Source organism: Leptonotus elevatus, chromosome 8 (assembly GCF_054856555.1).
Source record: "Leptonotus elevatus isolate MCC_2025b chromosome 8, RoL_Lele_1.0, whole genome shotgun sequence".
NCBI lineage: Eukaryota > Metazoa > Chordata > Actinopteri > Syngnathiformes > Syngnathidae > Leptonotus > Leptonotus elevatus.
The window spans coordinates 13,105,664-13,120,068 of NC_141246.1; the positions used below are offsets into that span (position 1 = coordinate 13,105,664).

A 14,405-nucleotide genomic window follows, 5' to 3' on the forward strand; every position below is an offset into this window, starting at 1 on the left:
GCCATGATTAGTGCACCTGTAAAGTGGGATGGATTATCTCGGCAAAGGAGAAGTGCTCGCTATCACAGATTTAGACTGGTGTGTGGACAAGATTTAAGAGAAATGGTGATATTGTGTATGTGGAAGACGTTTTAGATCTTTGAGTTCATCTCGTAAAAAATGGGAACAAAAACAAAAGTGTTGCATTTAGATTTTTGTTGAGTATACTTTGTGTGCACCAATCTCCTGCATGGACTCCAGTGAGTCCATTACGCTTCCGTCATGCAGACTGCATGCCTCTCATGTGCTGAATTTGAAGGGGAATGAGAAGAGCAGCTTTGATTGGCTGGGAATCAAGTTGACTGTGTTCAATCCCACAACAGTGCAAATTTCCAACTGCGCCCGTCTACAAAAAATGAGCACAGTTAGAATGCACTTAGCGCTAGACGTTCGTTGGGCACGAAAATAAGACATTAAATGGTGTGATAAGTCAATAAAAGCAAGTGAGGGTCACAGAGTCTTAATAAGGATCGATAATGATCTAAGCAATCGTGTAATAGATCCTCAATGAAATACCTGTAATATTAGATAATGAGGCATTTACTGGCATTTCTTCCAAGAGGCTTGTCCACAGCCGACATGCCTGCTTTCTGACTGTTTACAGAGGCATGCTATCTGCGTAAGCAGCTCATGTTCACTTCACTATGCAGACATGTAAAACGGCATAACAGAGTGTCCATCGTCATCGCGGTGGAAAAGCAGCAAAGAAATGTTCCTAAACTACATCTGCCGTGTAGAAGAAGAGATATATTCATCGCCCCAAATTGCCAAAAGTGGAAGTCCCATTTTTTGGGAATGAGAGCACTTTCCTGAGCCTTTAAATTGTATTGCTTCTGTCATTTTCAATCTTTAAGGTTGTTTCTCAAAATTGAGCATATTTGCTATGCTTTACAACACTAATTTCTGTCATAAATAGATCAGCATCTACTGCATACTCGTAAATGACCGGAATGTGAATTCAACAAGCAAGTTGCTTTACCTAATCAGGACGTTAGTAAAGTAAATGTTGTGTATAGCATCAATGACTCAAGAAATGTCGTAAATTCATCAAGAGTGAAAGAGACACAATTTTGTGTCCATGTTGACACCTCAAGCACTGTTACTAGCACATAAAATGTGAACATGGCACCGGGGTTCTACATCCAGAAAATCTCTGTGACAGTCCATGCTGTTGACTATGAAAGTACTGTAGGAGAAATGTATCGTAGCATTTCAGTGGATACAATAATTTCTTCTGTTAAAAAAAAAAAAACATCTACAGAAAGGGAAAACTGAGTTTGCTTGCAAACGAATAAGTATTTATCGACTAGATTTGTCAAACTAGATTAGATTAATTGGGAGGCATTTTACTATGACTATCATTATAATTGTGTTACCATTATCTGCCTAAATCAGTAAAAAAATAAAAATAAAATAGACATTGGCCAATACCCTGGGAAGAAAGCACTTAATTTTCGGGTTTAAATATGGTTAACTGACAACACTTTCCCCTATTTTACTTGAAAATAATCAAATGATGTATGTTAGTGTAACACATTTTGATCATGTGCAACCGAGGTAAGCTACTTGCTCAAATTAAATAAAAATATGTTATGTTTTCATTGTAAGCAAACAATCATTATTGTTCAATCCAAAGTCTGATATATATAACCACAGTTTTACACAAAATCCACAACTTAGTTGTAAAGTCACCTTTTAAACAGCAGACTCCTCACCAGAACCAATTCGAACACACATGCGCAAGTTTAAATCCTCCACCAAAATGAAGACCCCATGATCCAATTTCATTACCTCCACTCACTCAGTGCCTTCACACTGCGTTTATGTAACGGCGGTCCCACATCACTGCTGGCTTATTACAATGACATCAATGAGCACTTGGAAGCGTGGCGCTCACAAACTCATTCGCTCGGAGCCTCAGACATACGCAGGGACACATGCACGGACCAAATACATACCCAGGGCAGTCTTCATCTGTGCCAGCACTCCATCTTAACTGCTCTCACGCCTGCCTCTCTCTCTCAAACACACTAAGGAGCATGAAGACCAGCTTTGAGTCAATATATCCCCCTCTCTCTCTGGCTCTCTGTACATGGCTTGCTCTCCTCTTCGGCTCCGTCCCTCCCTCTTTCCCTTGCCCCTATTTGTGACGTATCCACTTAAAATCCTCATCAGACGAGTGCAGACTGTGCATGTCAGACAATGTACACTCACTCACTTTTGCAGCAGGTGACGGGGAAAGAGGGAGAGAGAGAGACAGAGAGAGAGAGAGAGTGTGTTTTGTGTGCACACGTGACAGCAACAGCACAAATGCATAGTGAGACAAATACATTGGCTTTGAAGGGACACGCCCACAACGCATCCAAAAAGGCAGGAATGGAAGGAGAATTCAGCGCGCTGAAGGAACGGAAATTAAATTCAACACGTTGACTGACTTGAACACAATAAACTGTGTCTACGTGTATTTGTGCATGCGTGTCAGAGTAACTGGAAGCATCAGCCGTAGTAATAAAGTGAACCAAATTAAAGGGGTAGAGCTGGTCATGGCAGTAAATTCTGTAGAGTAAATTCGACTCTATTTAGAATGGGACCAAAGAGACTCAGTTTTAGAGTAATATATACACTTGGAAGAGAGTAAAATAAAGAATTGGGGGGAAAAAGTAAATAAAAGTCACCCAAGGATGGGGGGGGGGGGTTCCTTTGCATTTGACCCATCTCATGAGGCAACGGTGAGCAGCAGCAGGGGCTGCGCTTGGGAATCATTTGGTGATCTAACCCCCCAATTCCAACCCATAATGATGAGTGTCAAGCAGGGAGGCAAATGGGTCCCATTTTCATAGTCTTTGGTATAGCCTGGCCAGGGATTGAGCCCACAACCTCCCAGCCACGGGGCGGTTGTGGGTTCCACTCACACTACAACACTACAACCCACTCTACTACTAGGCCACTGAGCTGGTCACGCCTAGTGATCTATCTAGACACACATTTCCATTTTTAAACTATGTTGTCGTCATAATAATGTTTTTTTTTTAATACAATAAATTGATACAATAAATATATTTCCAAGTGATCTATCTAGACTTACTTTTGGCTAACCATCAAAACGGTTATGCCTCTAACCACCCGGAATGGTCGATGTCTGACCAATCTATTGGTTAATCAAGCCAATATGAGCTTAACCTACTAGATTGGTATTTTTTTTTTAACCAATCCATTTTTAGAGTGTGGAGGAACGTCATTGTGATTTTTAGATATGATTTGAATGACTGGGCCATCAATCCTAGTATGAAAAATGGCGTCGCCGTCAGTGACAATTGATCACTCTGACTGGCTGTTAGCTTATGAATCAGCGCATAAAATAGAAGTAAACTACAATATGAGATGAAAAGCAACAGCAGAAAAGAAAATGGCATTATTCAGTAAATTAAGGTCAGCAACACATCATTTTTTCCATAGACTAGATCCTGCTTGTATTATGAGTGTGTTGGGCACTGTTTTTTTTTGTGTATGAAACCCTGACTGTGGATAGGATGACAAACAATGACTTCCCGGCTCCAGAGGTGATTACGAGTACGTGAATGAGCGTGCGCATATGTGTGCGCACGTGAGATGTTGCGTCACTCTGGCTACCCCACTAAAAAAATTCAGCCTATGTCCCTGAGATCCAACCACTCAACAGTAACAATGGACGAGAATTGATAGGGCAGGATTAAAGCGCTATGAAATTAAGATTTATAGAGAGAAATGTCAAGACTTTTAAAGTGTACAGCATATCAGAAAGTGTTGAAAGCCTCTGTAAAAATATGCTAATTCAGACTGGTTGTAGGCGTTCAAAGCACACAACCCCCCCAACTTCGAGGGCTCGACGCAGTTGCGCAGTCCCGTCTCTATCACATCTCTCCAGAAAGCATGACCTTTTTTTTTTTTTTTCAATTTACGCTCTGGGATTACATAAATAAAATAATATTCTGTAGCACAGCTCTCGGTATAGAAGAGTAACATTTTAATGATGTACAAATACATTTGCTAACATGCATGATAGGTTTGATTTAGTTCGGCTGCTGACCATAATGTTCAAAAATGTCCAGTCAAAACGTTGAAACTAAAGATATCATACAAACAAGCTTTCATTGAATTTAAAGATTCAAAAGTGCACCATTGACCAGTGGATGATCTTCATTTGCCTGAAAAGAACGGTGAATCATTTGTGATGTTGACCTTGCAGGACTTCTTTGATTTCCCAGCGGTTTGAAAAGAATATCTAGATAACACAATCCTCTCAGGGTCTTTACCCTCTGCTGCCGCACTAAAAACGAAAAGGTGAGCACTTCCTCTGCTCACTGCACTGGCAAAGTGCTCGCAAGTGACCTGCTGACCATTGAAAACTCTTCTTCGCATTGGTGGAAATTCTCTATTTCACACTAAATGCACACTTCAAAATAGTGCTGTCACTATCGAATATTTTTAGAGTTGATTAATCTATCGATTATTCATATTCAATCGATTAATCAACTAATCTGATTCATTTTAATTTTGCATTAAAGTGCATTACAAAAGCATTTTAACCCCTCATTACTGTTTATTAACCAGTGTTTGGTGTTTATTCCGTACTTCATATTTGTACAGTGATACAAAAAAAAGAAAGTTGTACGATGTTGCCGGTTTGGTCATTGTTTTCCAAAGTAAAGACAGATGTTTGCAAAAGTCAAATTTTGATTAAACACAGAAGAATATCAGTCTTCTTTAATGAAGGACTACAGACATCAGTGAACCATTAGGCTACTCTTGATATGCTGAAATCAGAGGATTTTAAATTAAAAATGGCTCCAAACGATTACTCGACTATCAAAATAGTTGACGATGAATTTGATAATCGATTACTCAATTAATTTTGACTGCTCTACCAATATTCTCAATCAATTTAGTAGGAAAATACAAACATTAAATTAGATCCGGATGTACTTTCTAATGAGCGTCATTCTCTTTAACTGTAAAAAATAAATAAAATAAACAGTTCAAGGATTATGCAAAAAATAATTTCAGTTTGCTTATTTTGTTCACATTTTGTTTCCTTTCATCTCTCCTGAGATCACCTTTCTCAAAGACATTAAACTCCTGATGACATCCTTCATATGACTCAGTGTTTTTAATAATTATACGTGTGGGACAGAACACCAGACCACTCGATTGACGTGGACTTGTCTGAATCAGCGTGGTCAGGCCCGTCCTGAGAAAGAAATCAATCAATCATGCCCAAAGAATCAAGGCTGGACAGTCACTCCGAGATATTGATCTCTTCTGCATATTTCCCACCGTGGCATTATATTTAAGATGATCCAGGAATGAAACAGGTAGTCAGAAGTGTTTGAGGACAAACTGTAGGGGGCATTTGACTGCATAAAAATGATGCAATGAGTCCACTTTATTAGGAAATAACACTATATCCACCTTAATAACGGAGAAACAAAAAAAAAAAGGACCAAAGTGAGAATGGTTTGCAAAATTAAAGTTTCAATAGTACCATCTAAATAATACTGTAAACATCTGGATTCTGAAATGAAATCGAGGGAAGGAGAGGATACAATCAATTTGTGGAGTAGCATTCATGGCGTCCCCTCTGCATGGCAAGATAAACTCCTCCCATTACCGAGGCACAATGCAGTGAAGGTTTTCCATTAAGACTCCGACCGCAGCCTCCTCTGCCTCTTTGCAAGCCATTAACTCAGAGATTAAGTAACCTCCGTTTGCAGTCTGTCGCTCTCGAGCAACCGGAATTTTGAGTATTTGGGTTTGCACTGGATGGGAATTTGTATACATTTTATGATAAAGATCAAAATCATGCTCATGTACGAACACTCATGCCAGAAACGCATTCCTCTGCATCTTTTACAAATTGAAAGTATTTTCTCCAAGAGCGGTTCCAATTCTCTCTGGCACATGTTGATTTGTGTACCTATTAGATTGAAACTGTGAAGATTGTACTTAAGTTTATTATATGCACTCTACAGTGAGTGCCATTTGTGCTCCCGACCGAGACCAGTAATGTAATTGCTGTTCCTGTTTGATGGCATGCTGGGCCGTGAAATCGTCTGTAAATAGAGTAACCACAACTTCATGTTTTTGTCAGAGGTAAATAAGTTGCGCTGCCTTGGAAATGAGTGCACATTTTTCATGCGCACTCAAAAGTTTTATTCTGTAGGTCTGTTTTTAGAGGCCTCAAGCAAACACTGCTTGCAGGGTTGAAAGTCCCAGCAAAAGCACAAGAGGTCAATTAACTTGTGAGTGGAGTGAGAATGATGGAATGGAGCCTGCGAGAAAGAAGATGACATTTTGCAGAGGAGCAAACAGCTAGAAGCTTACTTAGTTTTGGATATCGCCAGTATGAAGAAAACTCTTCTGACATTGAGACTATACTTAGTGATTTTGTATAGCGGAAAAAGTGCTCACTGTAGTTTTTAAGGCAGGTTTTCAACTCCAGTTGAGGAGGCACCATTCTTTATGAAAACATTAAGAACAGAAGCAATAATATACTGAATAATATGGTTTGTCTGGATTCAATCTTCACAATATATGTGCACAATCTACACGATCAACAATGTAAGCCGTTGCCATTATTTATTTTAACAGTGGTGAAACTGACGTCATGTTGAGTTTGCAGGATTTCCCCAGAGACATTCCAGGAAGGCAGACCAATTCTTTAACAGATGAATCTGTAACACAGCGATGTGTGACACATATTTTGCTCCCCCCTCTAGACAAAGTGTCGACTTTGGAACAGCCAGACCGGGCAGAAATATTGCATGAGAAGGAACATGGCTTGGTAATATCTTGTGCAGCGTGAGGCATTTAAATGTACTATATACAGTGATTGTATTATTTTGTGGCATATACTCCGTTGCAAGACCTCAGTCTTATGGCGGGCATATGAAATGCAACAAATATCTTGTATTAAACCAATCCCTCTTTCCAACCATAGTATTTCTAGTTTACAGTCTTTGTCATCAAGAATTATACTTGTAGGTCAAGGCAACCTCTGCCAAATAGTTGGAGGCACATAACTCAGGTCAGAGGCTTCCAGCATGTCAATAACTCACGGCTTTTGCAACTAATGAATGAGCACTATTACCTTGTTCTTTAACACGAGTGAGTGACTCCATTATTGCCTTTGAGCATTCTTCTTTCTTGTCATATGGAAAGCAAAGTGAAAATGGTGCTGCTCATTTGTTTGTTTCTGAGCAGCAATTACAGTTGCTAGCGGCTTTTTGAAAAAAGAGTCGATAGAAGGGTCCGAATAGTCAATCAATATAGGGGCCAAATTGCTATGTTTGCATTGAATGTGCTTTTGTAAACTAGCTCCTCTCTGTTTGCAGCCATGTTGTGGAAGCAGTGCACATCTGCCAAAGACAACGGATAAATATTAGGGGTGTGACAAAAAACGGTTTGAACCGGACATTTTTTATTTTTTATTTTAAAGATGCAAGTGTATGGAAGTCGAACCGAATTGTTCTACGTACACGTGGCTTAAAAGATCTCAAGATAGGTATTGAATTGTCTTTTAATGAAGAGATATAAAGAAATGGCACATTTGTAGTATGACAAGTTCATTCAAACTGAGCCATACCATATTTGAGTTCAACCAAATCGAATCGTTCCACTCTCAAATCGAACCGTCCATGAATCGTTTTGCATTCCATGTCTCAAAAACCGTATTGAATCGTCTTTTGTGGAGAGATATACATCCCTAATAAATGCATAGTTCATTATATTTAGTTTTGAATTCCTGTCTATTAATCAGGTCATGAATATTTAGGTTGAAACATTACATTAACTCCTATGGGATTTATGGGCACACATGGTACTTGTTTATTTATTTTTTGCAGTCATGATTATAAAGTGTTTTTAATAAAAAAAAAAATATATATATATATATATATATATATATATATATATATATATATATATATCTCCACTGTTGGACCCAACAAGTTTCAAAACCCACGTGTGAAGGGTACATTGGCTTGTCATTGTCAATATGAACCGTTTCTTCTGGTCATGTTTGGGAAAGGTATGGTAAAGACCTTATATGGTACATGTTAGAATAAATGTACATATGTTATCCCATATTTACTCTTATAGTATGACCTATGCTCCTGCAGCTGGAAAACAGGAACTGTGCCTTATTATAAGATAGCGGCTGAAACACTTTGCGAATGAGCTGTTGAACTGTTGAAACCTTCAGCACTGAAGAAAAACACGTCTGTATTGTTATCTGTATAAAGACTCATATCCTTGAAGGTTGCTGCTGTGTGTTTCCCCTCCCTCTTAGAGCAGCAACCGCTATGTAAATTGTGAATACCCAATAAAAAGAGGGCTGGGCAGAATGTGCTTCAGAGCGGATAGGAGATTGAAACTGAGCACATCTCTGTCCGGTTCTCCTCGCGAGTAAAAATCATTTCAATCTCTTGTCTTCCTTACTTGTCTATTGTTTATTAAATGTTCTAAGTTGACTGAACCTGACGGTACAATACTGAGCCCTTACTGTATTCCTGATATGAAACAACCTAGCTTTCATTGAACAAAAAGGGGGCAAAAAAAAGAGGCAAGTTCTTATTTTATTCCAGCAACTGTGCCTGCTTGAAAAACCTTTAAAGGCAGCACATGCATTGCATCCATATTAATAACAGAGGATGAAGTGAATTTAATAAACTAATGGATAAAACAGCAGTGCGACGCTAGCGAGTGCATTTATTTTTAACAGGTGGCTAGTTGTAGAGGCTCCCGCAGGGTGGCAGTTGGTGTCACAGGTGCTGCTTGCGCTACACATCACTCAGCTTTAGAGAGCATCATTGGCCAAGTTGGCAGAGGAGCGCCAGTCTGTCAAGGTGCATTACTCTTTTCACCATGTGTCACATCCCCCAAATTTAGCCCAGCATGCCCTCTGGACTAGCACACAAAAAAAGGAAACATCCCCGCACTCACACTGACTCAACTTGTCCTCCCGTCATTGCTCTCATCTACTCCCGAGCACCTCACCTTCCACTCTCTCCCCTTTCCCTCATTTTATCAGTCTTTCTTCGTCTCTCATTGTCGCGCTCCAAGGCTGCCCTGATACAGACAGATCCCATTAACCCCACCTGTGATTCGTCCTTAACTCTGACAAGCAGGGGCAACGTGCAAAATGATTTTTTTTCACTCTTCTTCATCCAAATTCAAACAATGTCATTGAACAAGCGTTCCTTTTTCTCATGCTTTGTGACAGGCTCGGCAACAATGCGAAAGAAATAAACGATCCCTGTCAAGTAAAATGACTGACTGACAGTGATGTTCTCTAAGGTTGTATACTTTGTGTTATTTTATTCTTCTTCCTCTTGTTATTTTTGGGGTCTTCTTGAAACCAGACAGTCTTGTTGCCATTTCTGTGTTGCAGTTAAAGGGATTATATCAGAGAATTGTAAGACTTTCCACAGTTAACTATAGGCATATAATGATTAAACCTTTGACACCATGGCGATGTAATTTTTTATGAAATATTAGGTGTTTTGCTGGCTATTTTATTAGTGCGGAAGTAAAACGCCCGGTTCAGTAAAAAACCCGCATCTCTCCGTATGGTTTCCGCTCCCCTCTTGTCCGAGCCGGCTGCTGCCAAGGAGCGCTGTGTGGCCACGCAAGACCGGCCAGCCGTTGTGGTACAACCGTGTTGTCTTAACATGTGGAAATCGGATGGATGTTCAATCCTTCAATAAACATTTGAAACAAAACGGCTCCTTGCCGCAAGAAATCGTAGTGGAGGAGGAGGGGAGAAGAGGGAAGAAAAGAAAAAAAAGATGACCATGAGCTGGTCGCAAACCTGAGACCGGCTTCTACTGGGCAAGCGCGCTAACCACTACACCATTCATTCATTTAGGTTAAATAGCGCAATATATATATATATATATATATATATATATATATATATATATATATATATATATATATATGTATGTATGTATACATACATACATATATATTATGTTTACATACATATTTACATATTTACTTGAGTGTCAGCCAGAACCCTTTCTGGAATTTTAAGATGGCCAATTGTCATTGCAGTTTGGCATTGCAAATGTGAAGGATAATTGATTGGTTTGAATTCATTTGTACAGAATGTTTACTGTTAAAGGCTACTTTTGTCACTATGCCATGGAGGTCTCAGAAAAAGTGGCCGTGCGTTTAATCCACAGAGGCAGTGCAGGGGTGGGGCCACACTTAATGACGTCAAAAAGTTCCAACAGCTCGTTTTCTCAGGTTGGGAGGGGCTGGTGCTTGGAGAGCAGAATGACCTAGAATTTCTCATAGAGGGGCGAATGGAGGAAAAACACCACTTCGGTGATGTTTTTGGTGATTAATTAGCATTTTAACATGGCTAAAAGCTCCAAAAAGTACATATTTCACGTTGCTGTCCCTTAACAGAACCGTGTCGCAAATGTTTGCTCCTTAACCGTGATACAACCGTGATGTTGATTGTTAGCCTCGCTCGTCATCAGCACCTGTTTAAGGACACCAATTGAAGTCTTGATAAATGTACTAATACCCAAAATGATTAAACTGTTAGAGCAGGGGTGTCAAACTCATATTAGCTCATGGAGAACAATATATTTCTAAGTGGGCCGGATCGGTATAATAATGGTATATAACTTAAAAACAATTGCCGTCAATTATACGCAGATTTTCGCTATTTGTGGGCCAGCCCTAAATTACGGAGCTCAACTGTAATCATATTGTTCCAAAAAATAACAAGAATGCAAATGGAACACGGCAACACTTGTCTTGCCTGTATGAGTTTCGGACGTGTTAAATCTACCTTGTCATATGTATTTGTGTTACCTGTAATTGAATTTATGTCGGATTTAACACAACAACAAAATAATACTTTTTTTAAACAAACCGTAACTTTAAGTTGTGTGTAAAATAATGACATCCAGGACGATTCCATGTACAAGTAGCATTACTCATCTGAGGACTCCTTGTGAAATTCCGAATTTATATGTTTTGATTGTGGCCGGCTGATTAATTGGTCCAACATTACAATTTATTGTTTTTATTTCTATCGTCTCGCGGGCCGGATTAAACCCCTTTGCGGGCCTGATCCGGCCCGCGGCCCATATGTTTGACACCACTGTGTTAGAGTTTCGAATCCAGTTTAAACAAAGTGCTGATACATCATAAAACATTTAAATACAGGCAACTCTCTTAAGGGGTCAAAAACAACACCTGCACAATGATTCAGTTGTAGGTGCCTGTAATTAATTGCCCACACTTTTTTCCTGACCCTTTTTCAATTTCCTTTTCCGTTCCTCACCCAGCAACGATAAATAATCTATCTTTAACTCGGTTTGCCCCATCAGCATATTCCCAGTGTGGCTCAGAGGCAAGTCAGTGGAGAGGCAGGAAAGATAGAGAGAGAAGGGCAGGGATGAGCCAAGTGCTCCAGTTCAGGAGAGTAAAAGGTGACCACAGAGTGTGAAACTCAGATCAAACGGAGATGTACATGAACAAAAATGAAAAATTCCTGAGAATGAGATGGAGAGATATGAGTGAGAAAAAAAGGAGATAAAGAAGCAGAGACATGAATTAACAATGCCTGAGAAATCGACAGGAGTGAGGCTAGACTGTCAGATTGTAGGAAGATGTCAGAACAATCTGAACAGCAAGAAATCAAATCTATGAACCAGCCGTTAAATGCCACTCTTTTCATAACATGAACTGAAATACGCCTCACAATCAAATAATAATAAATTTAAAAAAGTGTAAAATGAGCTTCAGAGAGGGGGATGTAAGGAGGCATTGAGTCAGCAGTGATTGCAGGGAAGTGTGCAGTCAGCGCCCCGTGGCACCAAGTCATGCTGTGCTTAATGAGGTAACAGTGCAGGCAATTAGTTCCTGATATGACATTATCAGTCACCAATAAGTGAACACATCATTAACTCCAAGACCCTTCAAAAAAAAACTCTTTTATGATGCTTTGTCTTGCCTTTACTTCCATGCAAACAACACACAATGGGCTTAAAAGACTAAAGGTTAGACAAAACTAAATGTGATTCCTCAAGCAAAAACGTATGGTGAAGCTGATCTACTGACTAAATAGTGTCTGCTAAATGTGCATCATTAGGAAGAATATATGTAAATAGATTTTTTTCCCCACGATTCGGCTCCATTGTTTTACACATGCACTTTCTATCTTTCCATTGCGCTCTCCACTGCGCCACTCTGACAGTCAGCCACACCCTCCTCATTAGCCACTCTGCTCACCTGGGCGCACAGGTGCTTCAAATCAGCTATCAGCCATTATTTTGGCTTCTAGTGCTCATTCACGCTTTGTTCTTCTGCTCTCTTGCAAGACTCTCTAACATGCTTCCACGGATTGAGCTACCATTTTTGACTCTGCCTTCCTCTTACCACCTTGCCTCGTAATCAGCTCAGCCATCTGTCCTGGACTACAAGTTCTGCCGTGGCCCTTTCTGCTTTCTGTTTGCCTGTTTGGTGTTTCACTGCAACAACATCGCAGTGTAAGTTTTCCTGTCGTGCTGCTTGTGTATTGTGGAAAATTACATCCATGTCAAGGCCCAGGAATTGTTCTTTAAGTCTACAGAAAGTCTTCATCTGCATTTGTTATTGAAATATGTTCCTAGACAGCTGTTTTTCTGTGGAACTGTCACAACCAATATAAAGTCATTACCAACAACTAGTATGGTCTTATTTCTAATAAATTTGGCATTTGCAATGTGTGTTACCAAACCTTAATTATTATTTTTTGAAATGCCAACAAAAATAAAACACGCTGTTAATGTTATGTTGCTATTTTTGTTGTCACGAGTGTGTTTCTATCAAAAACAAAAGTACGTTCACTCACTGAATCATTCCTGAACCGGAATTGGCAATACATTCACTCACTGACTCGTTCACTCATATGTTCGTGAACCGGAAATGGCAACACGTTCACTCACTGACTCGCGTTGGCTAACGCAAATAGCATGGGAGTACGTTTGCCCGTGTCTGACGCTGGTTGCTGATTGGTCATTCGCGAAGATTGACGACATGAGCGTGGCTGAGCTCAAATGAACTGAGAAAAGAACAAATCACTTCAAGTGATCCGTTCACTCACGTTCACTGAAAAGATCCGTTCTTTTTCTAACAAAACGTACATGAACGACAACACTAATTCAGTGGTCACGTAAATGTAATTGTCCTATTTGGAATTTTCTAAATATCTTTCAATGAATGAGTAAAGATAAAGATAAAGCCAATCTTAACTGATATTTCCCATTATTGCAACAATGAGCTTGGATGGTCGTGAAGTGGAAGATGTTATATCATCAATGTCTTTGTCCCATCTGCTACCATTAGCCGCACATTCTACACCTTAGGCTTCCTCTCAGGACTCTTGAAGGCAGGCCACATGCTGAGGAGGTTCTGAAAATTTAGGTGCATTGTCAATTGCAGGCGCCACTTACATGCGGAAGTGTGAACAGCGGAAAAGTGTCTTCATAAATCAGGCCTACTGTTTGTGTGCTTCAGATAATAGAACCCATCAACTACTCAGTGGCACAACAATGGGGAAAAAAATTATTAGCTGTGAAAAAATATTATAAATGTCCTTCCTGTGAATTTCCATGCAGCTCCAAACTGCCTCCAGCCAATCTAATCCAAATATCAAAGCTGATTTTTCCCTCCAAGTCAATAATTCAAAAGTTGACACTCCAATGGGAGCTGACTGGTGCATGAAATGCGACAGCATTTTTGTGCTACATTTTATGGAGAAGATTGAAACCTTTCCACCCTTTTTAGGGGGGAAAAAAAGTGCTAAATAAGACCTTCGGTTGTATGCACTAAGCAGATTTGGGCATTGCGGGGTTTTGATTGCAGTGCATTGAGTAGTGGCCTCCTTTCAAGTTCCCCACTGCAAGACTCGCCTCACTGGGCAAAGCACAAAAACTAAGGATGAGGAGGAAGGAAGGTAAATTGAGGAAAACACAAAAATACATTAAAGATCAAGCTTAAAAATGACATTAAAGTTAACTGGTTAACTGTACTTACAGATACAACTGTACCTGCTGGACTATCTTAACATTTTCATCATTACAACAAAGATGAGTGCAGTGGCAAGTGCACACACTGACCGCAAAGTGATGAAAGAACACTCAACCGTACATATCACTAATGTGACAGGTACTTACAGGTACCATAATTATCTTTGGTTCTAAATTCTGCGTTGATGATGTACAATCAATATCATTGAGGCCTGACAATTCGGACAATGTTATTTGTTTTAATGTACATTCTTCACAGTGAGTCAAGAGTGTTTGCTTGACAAATCAGCAGTCAAT

The 14,405-nt window shown here is 39.7% G+C and overlaps 1 protein-coding gene across 5 annotated transcripts in view; it reads right to left on the minus strand.

Annotated features, from left to right (window-relative positions):
* Positions 1-14,405, minus strand: part of doc2g (double C2-like domains, gamma) — a 70,686-nt gene that overhangs the window by 35,440 nt on the left and 20,841 nt on the right. For 2 of the 5 annotated variants that reach the window (XR_015095781.1, XM_086082304.1), the window contains exon 1: positions 1,998-2,260. The exons of the other annotated variants lie outside the window; for them this stretch is intronic. The gene's annotated coding sequence lies outside the window, so the exon portion shown is untranslated. Of the gene's footprint in view, positions 1-1,997; positions 2,261-14,405 lie in introns of those variants that run through there. 5 annotated transcript variants of the gene reach the window in all.